At 36.4% G+C, this 18651-nt stretch overlaps 1 protein-coding gene across 2 annotated transcripts in view; it reads left to right on the top strand.

Moving 5' to 3' along the window:
- NCAM2 (neural cell adhesion molecule 2) overlaps positions 1-18651 on the top strand; it is a 496915-nt gene that overhangs the window by 551 nt on the left and 477713 nt on the right. The window lies entirely within an intron of this gene.

An 18651-nucleotide genomic window follows, 5' to 3' on the forward strand; every position in this document is an offset into this window, starting at 1 on the left:
TTTAAGAAGCAGCAAAAACTATCAGCATTAAACTCGTTGTGGAATACCTCTGTTGTGTGCAGGAAATTCAATTCTTAGAGACTTTTTTTTTTTCTTCTCTTTCCCAAGACCCCAGTTCCTGACGGAAGTGAACGATGATGGTTTATTTCTGTTGAGAACTAAGAGAGGGGCCATGGATATTGTGTGTAAGAAAGCAAATGGGTAAAACTAGGGATGTGTTGCAGTCATTCATTTTCAGCGTCTCCCCAACCCCTTCGTTAATACAGGAAGGTTGAAAAATTTTATACCATCAGGTTGTAATTACACCTGTAAGGGATGTTTTAGCTTGTGGGGAACTGGTGGGGTTTTTATCTATTAAGAAAAAAAAAAAAAGAAAAGAATAGCTTACTAGAATAATCTGAGAGAGAATTTGGGGAAGCTACCTCTGTTTATGTTTATAGAGATAGATGTAAAGTTATCTTGCTTTGTTTAATTTACATTCACGTAAAATATATTTGTAATAAATGGAGACATTTACAACTGTCCAGACAAGTTTGGACATTTAATTGGAGACACAAAATGCTAAAACATACATTGGTGGAAGTCTTCAAAATAAAAGAATATAGAAGTAATTTTGTGATGTGTAATAATCGCAGAGAATGTTATATTATTAGTGTAGCATGAAATTGTTTTTTTGAGAAAAAATAAATTACAGCACAAGTTAAAATATCTCCATTGTATTCAATTCTCAGCCTTTTAGCCTCTTCTGTGTTTCTCATTTAGTCCAGCAGGGGGTGGTAGAACTCCATTGTAAGCCCAGAAATGGTGGTTCGGTCCTTCCACACTCACTAGGTCCTTCTATCATTCTTCAGCAGGGCTTGACATTTTGGATATGAAGGCTTCCTTTCTCTGCCCTTCTCCTCCCTAAAGCTGTAGTGTTAGTGGCTGATGAAACACGATTGGATGCAGATTTTATGTTCAGAAATCAGAAAGCAAACTGTACGTGGCTGTAGTTTGCAAAGTGTCTTGCTAAGATGCTCCTCCTTTTCCCTTAATAAAATAGAGTATGCAAAATTTCAGTCATAGCAAAATTGCAGATATGTCTATCTGAAGCTAATATTAGCCCAATCAGTTAGGTGAATCATTATTACCACAAAGATCAACATACACTTTTATGTCCTACAGATATACTACTTTAATTTTTGGAGAGCTGCTGTTGGTTTAACTGTTCATTTATAATATACACAGGTATTTTTGAATACTGAGAAGCAGTTTCTGAAAATTGCAGTTGAAATCCCACTTCAATTAACCAAGAGTAGATAGTGTGGAGCAAGATGGGGCATAATAGGAAGCAAGTTTATGCAGCCAGGATTACACTGTGACTGGTTTGGAGAAGAAAAATGTCTCAGTTGTGGAGTCTGTGAATTTGCCATCGTAGACATTAAGTGTGTTGGAATTTGGGGGATAAAAAAGAAATTCGGGAATGTTTAAATAGTACACACAGACACATATAATTTGGGTCTTTATATGTAACACATCTGAAATTGCAATTCACCTAATTTATAATTCAGAACGCAGGGTGATTATAAAGCGAGGCTCTAAGACCGAAGCATGCCTGAAAGGGAGCCCATATTCACTTTAATGAAACAGGGAAGGAGGGGAGCATCGTTCTGAAGATCTATCTAGCACAATTTAAAAATGCATGGCACTCACAGAGGCATAGATGTATGCATAGGAGAGAGCCCTAGCTTTTGTGAAACAGAACATGTGGTACTTCTGTGCCGTGTGTGTCCCAATGAAGTCAGAGATGCTTGGAAACAGCAATCCTGATCCTGGAGTCCAATCCCTCTATGCTAGTGTTTTGTTCTCCAATTAAGGATGCAGCAGCAAGTATCAGAAATACCACTGGGAGCAGTTTGAAAAAATGCATCTAGTGTAACTCATAATTTTGTTTATTCCTTTATAAATGGGGCCATGGAAAAGCCGCCAGTCAGTGATCCCTGAGCTTGCCTTAGAAATACTAAAATCCCAGCTTGCTGATTTATGTTTCCAACAATATCCTTGCAGGGGATTTTATGAAGCATGATTGAAGCTATTGCTTTGGAAAGTGGTGTGCAGTTAGACTGGGGTAAGGCAACGATGATGTATTCCCTTTTAAGTAGTCAAAACGTTTGGAACTGCAGCAGTCGAATAAAAGAAGATGACAGAAGTGGAAAACTGACTAATTTAAGTGGATGCCAATACCATAATTAGCTAACAAGGCCTAACAGTTCTAAATTTCAACACAACGTTATTGTTCTACTGCAGTGAGAGGCTTTTTTTATTGTAGCAGAAATGCTCCTTTAAAAGCCTCTCATTTTCACTGCAAGATTCATATCTAATGAAGTGAGGTTGGGATTTAATTGTCAAGTCTGCATTGCATTGTCAGTGGAACGGAGATTCCATAACTCTATAACTTTTGCAATTATTTTTCTTTTGTATTTAAAACTTGGTCACAGCTTCTGTCATCATACATCTCAAGTGATAACTTAAGTCTGTGATTCACAGGGCATGTGCTGTTTAGATCTATGTAAATTCAGATTCCCAAACTGTAGTATGTATGGATTGCTTTCCTAAACCTTTTTTAATTTTTAAAATAATTTTATTCTTCTTTTAACAATTACCCAAGTATGATTAATACACATCTATTACTGAATGTTCACATACATAAATTAGAAGCATTGTTGTATGAAATTATAAAGCAAGAACAGAACTATTCATCTCTCTTTCAATCCAGTACAAGATACATACATAGAACACTCACCTAAGCCAAAATCATGGGGAGAAGGGGGTGAATTACCCAGTTACTTAAGCTTACAGGCATCTGCTTAAAATTATTCTTTCTGGTGAAGTGCTAGTAAGTCATTGTTTGTTAGAAAAGTGTCCCTTCTAAAAATAAAGCACAGGTATATGTGTGTCTACCAGTTTCAGGTCTTGAGGAAGGTCTCCACAAACCTATCTTTTGTTTGGGCTGTTAAACACACACAACCTCTTTTATCTACCCTGATCTAATCCTTCAATGTCAGCCTCTCTTTGTAAGGTTTCTATTGAATCAACTCCATATTCATCTGCACTTAGAGAAGATAGGCTATGTCAATTAATATCGTATGATCAATAAATAACCCAGAGGATTTCCTTCCCTGCTTTATGTCAAAGAAGTTAAGCAGAGTGTTTGGTCACTTTAGTGTCCAAACTTTGGTGTCCACTTTAGTGTCTAATGCTGAATTGGAGCTCATAGAACAAGAAGAGAGGTTGGTGGGTCCTGAGTGTTCATGGAGTCTTTTCAGTGACACAGGGGGCTAATGGTCCCCCAGAGATAATGCCTTCTTAGAGAAGCAATTAATGGAACAAAAGAACCTCATACAGTCCAAAAGAAAGTCACACTTCATATAATCTAGTAAATAAAATCACTTGTTTTCAAACATAGGACTAGTTTGTAATGAGACTGAGAAATGAGCTACAGAGATTGAGGCTAGTAACCAAGCTGAACAGCATAATTTGTTTTTGCTTGTTTCCTTGGGAAGGAGCAGTGAGAATGGAAACAGGGTTGTCAATCTGAAGACCCTGGAACTATTCCTGCTGCTTCCTCTGGCCTTTGACATTTGTGAAATGATTTTAATTCTTCTGTTTTTGAGGTCATCTCTCACAGCAGTGAATTTTTGAGAGCATGAAGAAAGTACTTCATAAGTGGTAGAGCTAGTCTGAATTGCTTTTGCTTTTTTGGTCCAAAATAAAGATAATCCTCTAGGAGCTGGTGTATGCAAAATTAATTTAATAATTATATATTCTTATAAAGTGAACAGCATTGTTTTTCAAGTTTTATTGACCTAGATTCTAAATTCCTTGTGCCCTTTATTCTATCCCAGTTATACTGAAGATAGGTCTATTTAACAGATTATAAATTAGTTTTAATTTTCCAAATTATATGATATGAGAACACTTTAAGATGCAAGCAGTGCTTGTATGCTTTTATTAAATGTAATATTCCTGAGCTTCATAGAGCCAAGCTATCTTTAATTGTTCAGCAAGTAAAAGTGCTTCTGTATGGCACTCTTTTGAATATTTTAATAACTCTTAACTGTTTACAATTATAATAATAGTGCTCATCTCAAATAGCTATCAACACACTTCCTAATTTCACTTGTGCCACTAACAGTTCATCAAACATTACAAGGTATTTTAGAAAGATGTAATGAAAAAAACTTGCCTGAATTTAAATAGTTAAGAGGCAGATGGGGAATTTTGAAAGTATTTATAAGCATAACAATCAACAGATGAGTCTTCGAAGAATTTCAGGTCAATTAATGAAAATTGTCTTGGCTGCAATTTGCTTTTTAAAACAAGCAGAGAAGGAGAAAGAACACTGGATTTGGAATCAGAAGACCTAGAACACTAAGGGCCTCTTGATTTTTTGAAGAAGCCACTTAGTCTCTCAGAGCCATTATTTGCTTACTTGAAAATGTGATATAAAAATATCTGGCTGGTTGACCTTGCTGTACTGTAATGTGGAGCAGTTGTGATAACACGTATGTGTAGGCATCTTGTAAAACGTCAAGCCTACTATGCCAGACTTTATTTATATTTTTGGTATAATATGCATACATATAAATCTGCCTATGGCTTAAAAACATCTCATTTATTAATTTAAAACATTATCATAGCTGCTCTGTGATTAGAGAAAAAATATTGAAGGGGCTGAGATAATCTAATTCATTGATGAGAGTGGCTTATTCATCAAACTATTCATTACATGCCTGTGGTGTCTCAGACATCTTATTAGGCAGCATTCCGAGGAATGATTATATAGGTTATGTGATGAACACCTCTAGGGGGTGCTACTCGTAGTCATAGTGATAGAATACATATTTATTTTCACAGTTTTCCAGCAGAGGGCAGTAAATTGTTTTGAGGAATGAGTTTCTTTTTTGTATCATGAATCCATTCTATGGGCCAACACTAGGCTGGAATTAGTCACAGAGTCTTAGAATGGCACACAGTTAGGATAAGTGACTTACTAAAGGTCAAATAGAAAAGTAAAAGGTTTAATACCTGGAGTTCTGGTGTCTAAATTCTCAATTCAGTTCTCTGAACACCAAACTTGCATAGATTAAAAAAATTAATCTAATGTTTCTTCAGCTCAGAGTAATTATGATAATTAAATTCTATGCCATTTTGTCAGTTATTCAAATATCAAATACTTGTTGAGGCTATACAATGAGTATAACCTCAGCATCTTATGGCAGTAAAAAATACTTGTTCAAAGTGCTTTCAACTACCTTGTAACTAAAGATCATCAAGAATCCAAGAAAGTATTATATTTTATGTATGAAAAAATTGAGAGGAATTATCTTATTTTCCTATATCAATTATAATTAGTAGTTATTTGAAATTAGGATTCGATTTTCTCACTTCTAGTTCAATGCCTATTTTTTAATGTATTGAATGCATTTGTTTGAAAATTTTTGTTTGTGTGGAGGAGTGGTGGTGCATAGGATTCAAGGTTTATAGATGAGAAGACAAAAATATGAATTTAAAAAGCCAAATCAGCATATGAGAGATGAATAAACTGTTCAACTAAATGTTGTGAAATGACCAAGTATATAATTAAGTAAAAATTAAATGATCTAAATGAGTCCTTAGGAATTCAGCACCTAGAAAGAGCTAAAACTTGTCCAGTGTTTATTAACTGCCGGGCTCAATTGCATGCACTTCATATGTACTAACTAGCTTCATATATACAACAATCCTCTAATTATTATCATATTATATTCCCCTTTTATGCTTGAGGGCTGTGAGGCGTAGAAGTTTAAGGAACTAAGATTGCACGGCTAGGACCCAAAGATTTGAACTCAGGACATGTGCAAAGATTTGCCTCTTTACCAGGGCATCACCTTGTCACTCACTGAAGCAGAGGAGGCATCAACATGGTGAGAGTACTTGGAGAAAATAAGACAAGGAGAAAAAAATGTAGGACAGTAAATTTTAGGGAAAGAGGCAAATGTTCAGAGGACAGAAATAATCCAGTTTAATTAAATTAAAAGTTTGGAAGGGTGAGTTGTTGGCCTCAGTATGAGAATGTTGATGGAACCAGGAGGCAGTCAGGCCTTGAGGCCAAACTGAGGTTGATGCTTCCATGTGGATATGTGGGACCATTGTTTGGGCAGGAAAATAACATGAGTAAAGTTTTCTTTTGTCTTTAAGTCTACTGGCCATGTGTGAGATGGACCAGAGGAAAATGAAAAAGGAATGAACGGACAAGACACATGTTTCTGTGGATGAATGAATGGATCTTAGTAACACATTAGATTTGGGAAATTGGGAGGAAGGTGGCATCTGAAGTTTTAAGCCTATTTGCCAGAAAGAATGGTTATATCTTAACAAAAATAGGAAAGTAAGTAAAGAAAACTGCTGATATTAGGCAAGAGATTTGTTTTGCTTCTTTGTAATTTTTAAAAATTATATGTTAAGTTGAGGAATCCATGGAATATCTAGATAGAAATGGCAGTATTAAATTGGGAAATATAAACTGCTGATAAAGATAATTTTTATTATCATTTCTTTAGAATTTTTCTCCCTTTTCATTTAACTTCTGTCTTTATCTCTTCCATCACTGTTTATACTCTAGTCTTATTTAGCATGTCTGGAATTTTGGATAAAATCTCAGAAGCATGTGGGTCAAATTTGTCTTTCTTATGTATTCTTTATTTTCTCTGCTTTATCCATAGTTTTTATTATTATTATTCTGGGGAAACAACACAAAATAAAACATGATAAAATAAGAAAAAAAAAAACAAAAAAGCAAGTCAAAAAACTAAACTAAAACAAAAGGGAAATTTGGTATTGAATATATAGAGTTGAATATTTTTCTACTAGTACCCAAGGGAACTAATAGAATGTCTACTCTATGCCAGGGAGCTGTGCTGGTCGTTTTCACTCATTATCCCATTTAATCCTGATAAAACCACATTTGATAGATGATGTTTTGAGATTGAAAGTGTCTGATTTGCCTAGCACTATTATGTATGTTCTGTCTGCTGACGCCCAAATTTATAGCCAAGAGCATCAAATGCATTTAAGGTAAAAGGTAGTCTTTTCTGCTTCAGTGTGTGTTTCTTTGATGCATGTTAACTTATACACAATTGGTAAATAGGAGGATAATGTTCAGATTGTGTTGATCCATATATTATTTCTTCAAGTCATTAATTTTTAAGTGACCAAGAGCACACTTTCTCACATTTGAAGGGAAAAACCTTAGCAATCTCTGACGATGTTAAGAAAAATGTGAAAAATCAACTCAAGTGCCTTTCTGTAGTGCAAGTATTAGTCTGTTTAGTGACTTTAAGAACCATCTTGATTTCTACTACATTATATAACTGGCAACATTGAGAGTGCATTTGGAGAAAATAGGAAATCATTTCCCCCTGTGTTAAAATGATGTGTTTGTTTACTTGTTTGTTGTCTTAATTTTTAAAAGGCTATACCCTGGATCATAGTTTTCATTTTAAAATGAATGCACTTCTGGCTTGCTACTTGAAAGAAGATCCAAAAGCTAGGTGCAAATACTAGTAGAGATTTAACTGTGCTGGTATTTTAATAAAGATTGTTATGGTGGTTGTTAGCACTTGGTTTTAAATTTCTGTAGGTTTCGAATGTTCTGACCTCCGATCCTGTCTTTTTCCATAAGCCCTGATATTTTTTACTGCACAATTTTGCAGACACCAGCATCTTTCAAGGATGCAAATATGGTGTTACAGCAGAAACGGATGTCACTGCTTGTAAAAGAAACCAATGTAATATGGCTAAGACCTATATTACAGTAGAATAGAATATGTCCCAATTTAAGAAAATAAGCACATTGTGCTTTGTTCTAATTACTAATGAGGGGGCTTCTGGACAGGTTTTCTATTATTGTAACTTGTCCATTCCTAACCAGTTTTCTGGTTTATAATATGAGGCTTTCTGAGTATATTTAAATTTATATATATTTATATTTATTATATTTATTGTCCAAGTTAATTTCTCTCTGATTATTATTTTCTACCAATCACAAATGTTCAATATTGCCTGAACAGAGAAGTTGCACTTTTATATTATAGCAATAACTTTGGTCACTCATGAGAGAAAAGCTATACACAGATTATGGAAAGGTTAAAATATATAACATAAGGTATGTGCCACACACTTTATCAAAGTACTGATCTATGATATTTACATGTTTCTGTTTATTTTAACTTTATTTACTTAGGTAAACCACTTACACCTTTTTCTATTTTTGACCATGCCACACTGCATGTGGAATCTTAGTTCGCTGACCAGGGATCCAACCCGCGCCCCCTGCAGGGGAAGCACGGAATCTTAACCACTGGACCACCAGGGAAGTCCCAGATAAACCACTTACAGCTTTCTAAAACCAACTGAAGCTAAACACATTTTAAATCTTGTTCACTTCTTTATCATAATCTTTATCGTAGAATAACTGGCTTCACCCTACCTATTCTACAGATCGTATAATAATGCTTCATACCAGATTAAACTTTTTAATTATCAAAGAGAGTTACATTATAAAACTTAACATTTGAAAATGTATATTAGGATACACTGAGACACAGCAGTTGACAAAATCTTTTGTAGTGAACTTTAACTTACCTATTTGAAGTCCCACAATTATGCTGAAAGGTAGATACTATTCCTGATTTAGAAGAGGTGAATGAACCTCAAAGAGGTAAAATCACTTGCCCAGGAAGAAAGACTTAAAACATGGTAAGACCAGGACTTGATATAAATATTTTACTCTAGATACAACACATTTTTCTGTTATAAATTCTCTGTTTTTGTCTGAGTATGTTTTACTGATATCTATGAAGCAATTCCCCCAAATAATTTTAGTACAGTACATATTTTATGACACTATGCTCTTTAAAGTTACTTTGGGGCTGTGTTTATGGGACACATGCTGTTAATTTTAATTAGAGGTCTACCTTTCAGTTGAATTATTTGGGAGTTCCTGACTCAGAAGTGTTAAGACTTTTGCCTTTTATTCATTTGCACAGTCCTGTCCTTTCAGCCTCATTGCTTCTTACTGTGCACACTGCTTTTACACCATTCCTGGAACTCCCAATTTGGTCCCTGTGTGTACTCAGCCCATGTGTTTTACACATTTCTTATCTGTCTTTGTGTGGATGATTACCATTGACTCAGCTCAAGCATCTCATCACTGAAGACATCTTTCTTTCAGCAAATATACATGAATTGCCTACTACATACTAGTCAATATGCAAGGCACTCTAGATCCGAAGAAGGTGGTGATATATCTGATTTCTGCATGCCAAACTTCGCTGAACTCTACTGTGACCTTGCATGTGAACTTCATGCCTTTCCATGTTGGCTTCCCATTAAACGCAATGTACTGGATTAGAGAGTTTACTGTAAATTCATGTGTATTCCTGGAACGTAGTAGATGCTTAGCAAATATGTGCTGAATTAATATTTAAGTGTTACCCAGCAGAATTAAACTAAAATGGCTGACTTAAAAAATACATATATATTATCTATATCTATATATATATAGTTAGATAGAAAGATAGATTTACCCTTGACTTTGGATAATGGTTTGGTTTGTTGGGAAGTATTAATGTTGTTCCAGTATTTACTTCAAACATTTGTTTAAATCACTGCCATGCACTTGATAGGCTTTCAGTAAATACATGAATATCAATAATCAGGTCATAATGCTTATTTAATTCAGGAGGAATGGCAAAGATGAGCTGCCCTATCCCTGATCTTATCTCCTATACTGAAAATTAATTAGACTGGGAATAAAGCAGACTTTTAAATCTTATTATAAGATTTGTTCTTCTGAAGCCTTATCTGAGGGATAGGACATGTTTATCTAGTTGGAGTTTTAAAGTCTTCAGTGTATAGAAATAAATGAGGGAGATACAATATGTTGATAATGATATAATTAAACAGAATAGATATTGTCAATAGTAAATGTCTGATATGTCAGTAGAGCAAGTATTTAAAGTCCTGAAAATCAAGATAATCCCCTGGGGTTCATTAAAAGTTGATTATTCAGTCAATGATTATTGGAAGCCGATTCTAAACTATATGTGTAGGAAGACAAGTAAGAGAAGAGTTATTTTTACCTTATTGTTTCATAAGCACTTGGATTTTTTTTCTCTTTTTTAAATGAACTCCAGTTTAACCTCAAACAGTTTTCTCTTGTCTCGTAGCCATGTTTTGTAATGATTTTATGATGTTCTCTAGGTCTGACCTCAGTGATAAATAAAAACATTTAAATTGATGGGACAGAATACATTTTCAAATACTCCAGAATATCTTTATCACCTACTTATTTGTCTGCCTACCATTTACCCACTAATGTTACCATTATTGTGTATGCCTCTAACTTGAAGCAGTTTGCAGTTAAAGATATTACTATTGCTTATAATTCACTTATTTTTACTTTTCTTTCTCCCTCAAATTTCACATGATTTATAATCACTTTAATTGGTTAACTCCATGAGTCATTTTATTTCAAAGCCCCCCCCGTAAGCCCCATGCTATTGCATTTTACCTTTGTGGAGATCGCATGTGGTCTGCAATTTAGAAAGAAAACTCAACATTGGTTATTAAATGATATTATGCCCTCCTCAATGCTTTTGTGAAGACGTGCTTAGCCACATCCAAAATGGATATGAAATATTCAACTTTAATATTCTCATGATATTAAAATAATGCTTCTTAGTACAGAATTCTGAACAATTATGAAATACCCTAATTTGCTAATGTATTTTCTCTTTCAAGTCCTTGGTCTATTTCTATTGTAATGAAACAGTTTGTTAAAAATACCCTCCTTCCTCCACTGCGCATTAACACACAGTTTGTTTGATGAATGGTGACTTCTTTAAGCAGAATGTATTCCCTTCTTGCTAGGAAAATCAAAAGGTTAAACTTACAGGCTGCGGTGGAGAAGAGGAATTATCTAGCAGTTAACTTTCACTTGTCTCTTCCTGTTTGGCTGCCTCTCACTCCCATACCTCATTTAAAAGTCTCAGTATCTTAGGTTATTTACATGAATGTGGATGTGTGATGGGATAAGTGAAGTTGTCCTAAGAAGTGCCTTTTACTGATTGTGGTTACAGAATATATTCTAACCACTGAGCAGAAATGCATGCAGGGAGCTTTGACTAAGAAGGGAAGTAAATACTAATAGTACAGATCAGTTACTGTTTTGTTTCAAGGAGGATAATTCATCAGCTAAAAGGGAATGGAGAAGTGGGTGGTGAGGTGAGAATTTGAAGAGCTGGGATAAAGTCTGACATAGTTATATGCATACAATGGGAGAAGGAGATACCCAACAAAAGGATAACAGGCCAGCTTATTTCCACAACAGTGTCTATTTGTAAGTGTTTGATGAATTAATTGGATGAAGGAAGTGTCAAAGATAGCCAAATCCAGACTCTAGTTAATGTGGTAAGGACAGATTTTAATCAGTAATATACTATATTGGGAAGAGTGTATTACTATACTCAAAAGGATAAAGAGCCCAGTGTGAACTAAACTCAACTTTGATTTGTATAGTGGTAGCTGGGAGTTTTAAAGGGAGAATGAGGAATAAGAGAGAGAGTAGGGAGGAGAGTGAGTGGGGGTCTCCATAGAGGCAGGGAAGTGAAAAATTGCAAACACCCAGAAAGAGGGAGGGTGGTCCCTATTTGTTAACTGGTTCTTATCAAAGTTAGGCTCCCACCTTCCTACAGGGGCTAAGAGACAGGGGTCCTGTCTTCAGGTGATGGCTGGGACAAACAGTAAATTCTTTTGGTAGGCTTGAGTTTGCTCAGGTGGGCACTTTAAGGGCGATGAGAGACATCCTTGGGATGTGGCCTTGAGTTGTTCAAAATTGTGTTAGCCTTTTGTTACAGTCTTTATAGGCCAAGGTGAAGCCTAATTGAGCACAGGTCTCAATGGAGCCTGGCTAGAGTTTGGTCAAGGAGAGAATCTCAGAAGAAGATCTGTTAGTCACCCTGCAGGGTACTTTCATATGAGTGACCACATTTTTATATTCAAAACATATCTAGGAGTTCTGAAAGAGGGAATTGAATTTCATAAAAGCAAAGTAGCATCTAATAAGTACAGGATTCAAATTCAAATTCAGTTAATATTTGATTCTAAAACTTTACTCATTCTACTGACTGAATCGTTTTTTTTGAAGCAGCAAGGAATTGCTAAAGGGAGAAAGAAAGCACTAGGTGTAGCTCCAGTTTCAGGTTTTTACCATTCTTTCTGGCCATTTCTTTTGAATGGCTAAACTCTAGGTGAGGAACGACCAATTAGTAAACAAGTAAGTCTTTTACTGACCTAAAAGATTAATGAGCATGGAGAACCAACAGGATTTAGAGATATTGGGGTCTGGGTGGTTGCAAGGTGGGCAGTTCTAGTTAATATAATTCATTAAGGGCTATATGACATTAATATTTAAATATCAGCTATATTTTTAAAAAGCTTCTCTTATTGTAAAACACTATAATTATTAATAATTAAGTAAGTCATCAATTTGTGGTTGACTTATTGAATACTTTCATAATGAAAATACATGAGTTTAGGATGCTTTTAGAGGCAAAGAAGAGAAGAACACATTCAAAATATCTTAAAAATAAACATCTATTAAAGCGTGTCAGGAGCTATTTGGAGGTAGGTTTGGATTTCATGTTTCTTCTCAGTTTTGAATGTTTTTCCCTAACTTCCTAGAAGAAACATGGCTGCACCAGTTTTATATGTCACATTCTTAGCCAGTGAACTCTGAAACTAGGAAAGAAAAATAAATGCTTATTTGAGTAGCCTCATTTTACTAGTAAAGGAAAAACCCCCATGTGTCATTCAGCAGACTTCCCTCAATTCTCATTGGCTAGAACTGTTTTAAATGAACTCCCCTAAACCAATCAGTAGGAAGGAGAATGACATAACCATAGTTTCCCTTGACTAATCATCTCCTTTCTGTTGCTGAAGGGGAGATCTGAAGAATGAGGGAGGGGGCAGGGAGACCTTCAAGATGGCAGAGGAGTAAGACATGGAGATCAACTTCCTCCCCACAAATACATCAGGAATACATCTACATGTGGAACAACTCCTACAGAACACCTACTGAACGCTGGCTGAAGACCTCAGACCTCCCAAAAGGCAAGAAATTCTCCCACATACCTGGGTAGGGCAAAAGAAAAAACAGAAACAAAAGAATAGGGATGGGACCTGCACCTCTGGGAGGGAACTGTGTAGGAGGAAAAGTTTCCACACACTAGGAAGCCCCTTCACTGGTGGGGAAAGTAGATGGGGGGCGGGGAGCTTCAGTGCCACAGAGGAGAGTGCAGCAACAGGGGTGCAGAGGCCAAAGCAGAGAAGATTCCCACATAGAGGATCCGTGCTGACCAGCACTCACCAACCCGAGAGGCTTGTCTGCTCACCCGCCGGAGCGGGTTGTCTCAGGATGCCTGAGGAGAGGGGATTCAGAGCACCACTTCAGTGACCTCCAGACACGGGTGCGAGCCGCGGCTATCAGTGCGGACCCCAGAGACGGGCATGAGAGGCTAAGGCTGCTGCTGCCACCACCAGGAAGACTGTGTGCAAGCACAGGTCACTCTCCATACCTCCCCTCCTGGGAGCCTGTGCAGCCCGCCACTGCCAGGGTCCCGTGATCCAGGGACAACTTCCCCGGGAGAATGCACGGCGCGCCTCAGGCTGGTGCAACATCACGCTGGCCTCTGCCGCCGCAGGCTTGCCCCACATCCGAACCCCTCCCTTCCCCCGGCCTGAGTGAGCCAGAGCCCCCGAATCAGCTGCTCCTTTAACCCCGTCCTGTCTGAAAGAAGAACAGATGCCCTCAGGCGACCTGCACACAGAGGCGGGTCCAAATCCAAAGCTGAACCCTGGAAGCTGTGTGAACAAAGTAGAGAAAGGGAAATTTCTCCCAGCAGCCTCAGGAACAGTGGATTAAAACTCCACAATTAATTTGATGTACCCTGCATCTGTGGAATACCTGAATAGACAAGAAATCAACCCAAAATTGAGGCAGCAGACTTTGGGAGCAACTGTAGACTTGGGGTTTGCTGTATGCAACTGACTGGTGACTGGTTTTATGTTTATCTTAGTTTAGTATTTAGAGTTTCTGATCATTGGTAGATGTGTTTATTGATTTGGTTGCTCGCTTCCTTTTTTTTTTAAGTATATAGATATATATTTTTTCATTTTTCTCTTTTTGTGAGTTTATATGTGTATGCTTCTTTGTGTAATTTTGTCTGTTGTGTAGGTTTGCTTTTACCATTTGTCCTAGGGTTCTGTCTCTCTCTCTTTTTTTTTTTTTTAGTATAGTTTTTAGCACTTGTTATCATTGGTGGATTTGTTTTTTGGTCTGGTTGCTCTCTTCTTTCTTTTTTTTTCTTTTTTTAAATAACTTTTTATTTTTTTATTTTTAATAATTTAATTTTGTTTTATTTTAATAACTTATTTTATTTAATTTTATTTTGTTATTTCTTTTTTTTCCTCCCTTTTCTTCTGAGCTGTGTGGCTAACAGGGTCTTGGTGGTCTGGCTGGGTGTCAGGCCTGTGTCTCTGCAGTGGGAGAGCCAAGTTCAGGACATTGGTCCACCAGAGACCTTCCGACTCCACGTAATATCAAACGGTGAAACCTCTCCCAGAGATCTCCCTCTCAACGGTAAGACCCCCTGCTCCACTCAATGACCAGCAAACTACAGTGCTGGACACCCTATGCAAAACAACTAGCAAGATAGGAACACAAACCCACCCCAAAACAGAGTGGCTGCCTAAAATCATAATAAGGTCACAAACACCCCAAAACACACCACCTGATGTGGTCCTGCCCACCAGAAAGACAAGATCCAGCCTCATCCACCAGAACACAGGAACTAGTCCTCTCCACCAGGAAGCCTACACAACCTGCTGAACCAACCTTAGCCACTGGGGGCAAACACCAAAAACAATGGGAACTACAAACCTGCAGCCTATGAAAAGGAGACCCCAAACACAGTGTGTTAAGCAAAATGATAAGACAGAGAAACACACAGCAGATGAAGGAGCAAGGTAAAAACCCACCAGACCAAACAAATGAAGAGGAAATAGGCAGTCTACCTGAAAAAGAATTCAGAGTAATGATAGTAAAGATGATCCAAAATCTTGGAAATAGAATGGAGAAAATACAAGAAATGTTTAAAAAGGACCTAGAAGAACTAAAGAGCTGACAAACAATGATGAAAACACAATAAATGAAATTAAAAATTCTCTAGAAGGCATCAATAGCAGAATAACTGAGGCAGAAGAACGGATAAGTGACCTGGAAGATAAAATAGTGAAAGTAACTACTGTAGACCAGAATAAAGAAAAAAGAATGAAAAGAATTGAGGACAGTCTTAGAGACCTCTGGGACAACATTAAATGCACCAATATTTGAATTACAGGGGTCCCAGAAGAAGAAGAGAAATAGAAAGGGACTGAAAAAATATCTTAAGAGATTGTAGTTGAAAACTTTCCTAATATGGGAAAGGAAATAGTCAATCAAGTCCAGGAAGAACAGAGAGTCCCATACAGGATAAATCCAAGTAGAAACATGCCAAGATATATATTAATCAAACTATCAAAAATTAAATACAAAGAAAAAATACTAAAAGCAGCAAGGGAAAAACAACAAATCACATACAAAGGAATCCCCATAAGGTTAACAGTTGATCTTTTAGCAGAAACTGTGTAAGCCAGAAGGGAGGGCAGGATATATTTAAAGTGATGAAAAGGAAAAACATACAACCAAGATTACTCTACCCAGCAAGGATCTCATTCAGATTCAGCAGAGAAAATAAAACCTTTACAGACAAACAAATGCTAAGAGAATTCAGCACCACCAAACCAGCTTTACAACAAATGCTAAAGGAACTTCCCTAGGCAGGAAACACAAGAGAAGGAAAAGACCTACAGAACAAACCCAAAGCAACAAAGAAAATGGTAATAAGAATATACATATCGATAATTACCTTAAATGTAAATGGATTAAATGCTCCAATCAACAGACATAGACAGGCTGAATGGATTCAAAAACAAGACCCTTATATTGCTGTCTACAAGAGACCACTTCAGACCTAGTGACACATACAGACTGAAAGTGAGGGGTTGGAAAAACATATTCTTTGCAAATAGAAATCAAAAGAAAGCTGGAGTAGCAATTTTCATATGAGACAAAATAGACTTAAAGACTATTACAAGAGACAAAGAAGGACACTATGTAATGATCAAGGGATCAATCCAAGAAGAAGATATAACAATTGGAAATATTTATGCACCCAACATAGGAGCACCTCTGTACATAAGGCAAATGCTAACAGCCGTAAAAGGGGTTATCGACAGTGATACAATCATGGTAGGGGACTTTAACACCCCACTTTCACCAATGGACAGATCATCCAAAATGAAAATAAATAAGGAAACACAAGTTTTAAATGATACATTAAGCAAGATGGACTTAATTGATATTTATATGATATTCCATCCAAAAACAACAGAATACACTTTCTTCTCAAGTGCTCATGGAACATTCTCTAGGATAGATCATATTTTGGGTCACAAATCAAGCCTCAGTAAATTTAAGAAAATTGAAAATGTATTAAGTACCTTTCCAGACCACAATGTAATGAGACTAGATATCAATTACAAGAAAAAATTCGTAAGAAATACAAACACATGGAGGCTAAACAATACACTACTTAATAACGAAGTCATCACTGAAGAAATCAAAGAGGAAATCAAAAAAAAATATCTAGAAACAAATGACAATGAAAACAAGATGATGCAAAACCTATAGGATGCAGCAAAAGCAGTTCTAAGAGGGAAGTTTATAGCAACACAACCAAGAAACAAGAAACAAGAAACATCTCAAATAAACAACCTAACCTTATACCTAAAGCAATTAGAGAAAGAAGGACAAAAAAATCCCCAAGTCAGCAGAAGGAAAGAAATCATCAGATCAGAAATAAATGAAAAAGGAATGAAGGAAATGATAACAAAGATCTATAAAACTAAAAGCTGGTTCTTTGAGAAGAAATTGATAAACCACTAGCCAGACTCATCAAGAAGAAAAGGGAGAAGACTTAAATCAATAGAATTAGAAATGAAAAAGGAGAAGTAACAACTGACACTGAAGAAATACAAAGGATCATGAGAGATTGCTACAAGCAACTCTATGCCAATAAAATGGACAACCTGGAAGAAATACACAAATTCTTAGGAAAGCAGAACCTTCCCAGACTGAACCAAGAAGAAATAGAAACTATAAACTGACAAATCAAGCACCGAAATTGAGACTGTTATTAAAAATCTTCCAACAAACAAAAACCCAGAACCAGATGGCTTCACAGGTGAATTCTATCAAACATTTAGAGAAGAGCTAACACCTATCCTTCTCAAACTCTTCCAAAATATAGCAGAGGGAGGAACACTCCCAAACTCATTCTGTGAGACCACCATCACCCTGAAACCAAAACCAGACAAAGATGTCACAAAGAAAGAAAATTACAAGCCAATATCACTGTTGAACATAGATGCAAAAATCCTCAGCAAAATATTATCAAACAGAATTCAACAGCACATTAAAAGGATCATACACCATGATCAAGTAGGGTTTATCCCAGGAATGCAAGGACTCTTTAATATATGAAATCAATCAATGTGATACACCATATTAACAAGTTGAAGAAGAAAAACCATATGATCATCTCAACAGATGCAGAACAAGCTTTTGACAAAATTCAACACCCATTTATGATAAAAACCCTCCAGAAAGTAGGCATAGAGGGAACTTACCTCAACATAATAAAGACCATATATGACAAACCCACAGCCAACATCATTCTCAATGGTGAAAAGCTGAAACCATTTCCTCTAAGATCAGGAATAAGACAAGGGTGTCCACTCTCACCACTATTATTCAACATAGTTTTGGAATTTTTAGCCACAGAAATAAGAGAAGAAAAAGAAATAAAAGGAATCCAAATCGGAAAAGAAGAAGTAAAGCTGTCACTGTTTGCAGATGACATGATACTACCCATAGAGAAGCCTAAAGATGCTACCAGAAAACTACTAGAGCTAATCAATGAATTTGGTAAACTAGCAGGATACAAATTATGCACAGAAATCTCTTGCATTTCTACACACTAATGGTGACAAATCTGAAAGAGAAATTCAGGAAATACTCCCATTTACTATTGCAACAAAAAGAATAAAATACCTAGAAATAAACCTACCTAAGGAGGCAAAAGACCTCTGTGCAGAAAACTATAAGACACTGATGAAAGAAATTAAAGATGATACAAACAGATCGAGAGATATACTATGTTCTTGGATTGGAAGAGTCAGCATGTGAAAATGACTATACTACTCAAAGCAATCTACAGATTCAATGCAATCCCTATCAAACTATGAATGGCATTTTTTCACAGACCTGGAACAAAAAGATTCACAATTTGTATGGAAACACAAAAGACCCCTAATAGCCAAAGCAATCTTGAGAAAGAAAAATGGAGCTGGAGGAATCAGGCTCCCGGACTTCAGACTATACTACAAAGCTACAATAATCAAGAAAAT

This window comes from Phocoena sinus, chromosome 4, assembly GCF_008692025.1.
Source record: "Phocoena sinus isolate mPhoSin1 chromosome 4, mPhoSin1.pri, whole genome shotgun sequence".
Classification (NCBI taxonomy): domain Eukaryota; kingdom Metazoa; phylum Chordata; class Mammalia; order Artiodactyla; family Phocoenidae; genus Phocoena; species Phocoena sinus.